The following is a 3451-nucleotide window of genomic DNA, read 5'->3' as shown; positions in this document are numbered from 1 at the left end:
TTAACTGCTGAGCCTTCTCTCCAGCCCCCTTTACTGATAAACTATTAAGTTAAGGGTTTTCATGTGGAGAAATGACTTGGGTTCACTGGGCCTGGGAAATCACAGGGGTTTATGTAAGAAAAGCACAAGTGGCTGAACATACAGGCCGCCAAGGTTGGACCAATGTGACTGCTGGCTTGAAGATGAAGTAGGACGTGGCTAGGAAACCAGACAGGCTCTAGGAACTGGGAAAGGCAAGGGAATGGATTATTTTTTCCCCCTGGCAATAGTTATAGGATATATGTTCTTCCAGTTCGAATTTTGTTGAGTTCCTTTTGCCTATACTGGGAATACAGCTGTTCCTCTGTTTTTCTGAATGTGGGCTTTCAGCTCTCCGAATGTATTATTATTATTTTGCCACAATTCCTCAAGTTTTAATATCTTGAGCTTAACTAATTTTTTGGCACCTTCTGGAATCCTCCAGACTTTGCAGTGTTCTGGAGAGGATTCCACGGTGGCGTGGGGACCACAGTTTTCAGCTGTCAAAGCAGCAAGGTCAGTCATAGCACGACCGACCTGTGGCAGATTCCGCCAGCTTTGGCCGCTCTGGTTGATGAGTTCATTTTTCCTTTTTCTGATTGTTTGGTAAGGAGAGAAAAGCAGCAGCCTAAAATCTTAAAAATATAGACTTATTATTTATAAAAATATAAATATGAAAGGGGACTGTAGGTAAAATTTTTACGAATGAGAGTAATATCATTGTCCAGCCTGAGAAAAATAGATAGTTTGGGAGAAAACCTGGGTAGGGCAGGTGTGAGCTTGTGTTTGCCTGTTTGCTTGTTTTGGTATTATTCCCTTGAAACAATTTGGTTCCAGACAAATAAAGTAATTACTTTGATTGGCCATGTTAATATTTCTTTTTATGCATACTTAAGTGCGTCCTCATAGCTTGAGTTATTAATAGACAGACTTTATTAAATTTTGCGCTTTTAAAGGAAAGTGCATTTTCTTTGTTTTAGTCATTATAACTAAAACAGCTAGGAAATTTTAGAATAAGCTTAAAATCTGAAAACATCAAAACATTTTTTTCTCACGTTCACTTACATGCACACACACACACATGCACACTTACAAATATAAAATAAACATTTAATTAGTTCATTCTGAGCTGTTTAAGAGTGAAGAAAGTATACTGTGTGTAATAATGCATTGCTCTCTGTTCCTGACTATGGATAAAATATGACCAATTGCTCAAAGTGCCTGTTGCCTTGACTTCCCTGCAATGATAAACTGCATCCTAGAACTGTGATCCAAATAAATCCTTTCTCTTTAAAAAACAAAAATAACCAAAAAAACATTTTTTTCTTTGTTTTGAAATTACCTTCTTCTGTATTTCTGGTTTAACTATAAGTAGATGCACATGTCAAAAATTTTAGAGGTACTCATAGAAGCTGCTCCAGGTGAGCCTCGTTCATTCAGAATCTGTCCTGAACTAAGTCAGTCTGTCCTGAAATAATCAATGGCCATGGCATCGGTGAGCTAAGACCTTGGCTCTTAACCTCTTCTGTGCCTCAGTTTTCTTTTTGAATTTTTTAAAAATGATATATTTATTTTTACTTAGTGTGGGTGAGTGTTTTTGCCGGTGTCCCGGTTATGGTTTTCCTTCCTGTGATGAAACACCGGGACCCAAAACAATCTGAGGAAGAAAGGCCTTGATTCAGCTTGCAGCTCTCAAGTCATACTGTATCAGGGAGGGAAGCCAGGGCAGGAACCTGGAGGTAGGAGCTGAAGGCAAAGCCATGGGACAATGCTCTTTACTAGCCTGCTCTTCATGGCTTGCTCAGCCTATTTTCATATTCTACTCAGGGCCCCCTGCCCAGAGGTGGCAGTGCCCACAATGGGCCAGTCACCCCCGCATCTATTTCTAAGTAAGAAAATTCCCTATGGATTTGTGTCTACAGGTACCTCTGTGAAGATAGTGATACCCACAGCAGGCTGGGTCCTTTCATACCAATGATCAATTAAGAAAATATTTCATAGACATGCCCATTGGCCAATCTGATGGAGGCAGCTCCTCAGAGTTACCTCTTCTGCGATGACTCTCATTGTGGTTGTGTCAAATTGACAGTAAAAGCTGGGACAAAGACTAAACACTGTTGGCCTCTTTAGACCAAGAGTTTTGACCATCTTTTGTTCTTGCTTTTCTCCTTTATACTATGCTCAGAAATGATTTGTTCAGTTCCTGCTTTAGCACATACAAACACATCTTAATTCCTCTTGGAAGCTTCTTACATTGTTACGGTCACACCTGTTACCAACAACAGATCCATGTGGTCCTTTGCAGATCAGCCCACAGGTACTGCTTTAATACCCTCAGGGGTTTTCATCCAGCAAATGTCTAGAACCACCGAAAAACCAGCGCTTGTGTACTGTAGCAGACACTTCACATGCGCTGGTTAAGGACATTCTAGTGAGTCTCTGTGGCTATTTATATCCATCCAATGATAAGACATAATACAAAATACAGAGCTTAATATAGTGCAGGTCAGCTTTAAGTCAGGCACTAGACATATTATGAATGCTATAACAAAGAGTTGTAGAATATTTAAAAGCTTTTTTTCAGGAGAAACATGGCTGTGTTTAGGAAGACAAAGAAATTTGATAGAGTTGGGAACAGATTTAAACTATGTTATGCCTTTTCCTTTTTTTCTTTGTATGCTTTTGTGTATGTGTATGTGCTTGTGTGTGCACACTCGTGTGTACTTGGACGTGTAGTGTTAAAGACTGAATCCAGAGCCATGCACATAATAGGAAAGGGCTGTGCTACCGACCTTCTCCTCTAGTCCCAGGTTTTGTTTTTTTTTTCTAATATACTTCATAAAGTGGGAAAAAGACAAATGCAGGTAGAATTGAGGAGGACAGATACAGTGGAATTAACTGACTATGAACTCTCATTTAATAGATTTGTATTGGGCTAGACACTACTCTATGAGTGTAGCAGAGTATCATTAGGCAACATTACACTGACATTATTTTCTTCTCCAGTCATGTTTGGTTCTGTCCCAGGTCTTTGGAACAGCCAGCCTGTGGTCCTGATGCTCCAGGGAGTGGCAGGGGTGGGTTTACTCTTGTGGCATGGGTCTTATGATAGACCAGTTATTAAGAGGCTTCTAATGGAAACATATTGAGACCCTCAGTCAGACATTAGGCTGAGCTCAGGAAATCCTGGTGAAGAGAGGGAGGAAGGATTGTAGCAGTTTCTGAACTGCCAGCAATGATGTCATGCCATCACAGAGAGGTAGTGTAGAGGGTGGTGGTGAGTGCAGACAGATCGCCACCGTGTCATCAGGGAATGCTTCTTCCAGAACCATTCTAAGTGCTAAGTGAGCAACTGCGCAAAGCTCTGGGGAAGCCTGTCGGTGTATTATAAACCTTTTTCCAGATGGAGGGTTTTACTTCAGGATTTTTTCAC

General features: G+C 40.7%; 1 protein-coding gene across 1 annotated transcript in view; it reads left to right on the top strand.

Moving 5' to 3' along the window:
- The window catches only part of Tbc1d32 (TBC1 domain family member 32), a 192225-nt gene that overhangs the window by 14406 nt on the left and 174368 nt on the right, over positions 1-3451 (top strand). The gene's annotated exons all lie outside the window — the stretch shown is intronic.

Source organism: Microtus ochrogaster, linkage group LG9 (genome assembly GCF_000317375.1).
Source record: "Microtus ochrogaster isolate Prairie Vole_2 linkage group LG9, MicOch1.0, whole genome shotgun sequence".
Taxonomy (NCBI): Eukaryota; Metazoa; Chordata; class Mammalia; order Rodentia; family Cricetidae; genus Microtus; species Microtus ochrogaster.
Note: the sequence above shows the minus strand (reverse complement) of the source record. Positions and strands in the feature narration are given on the sequence as shown.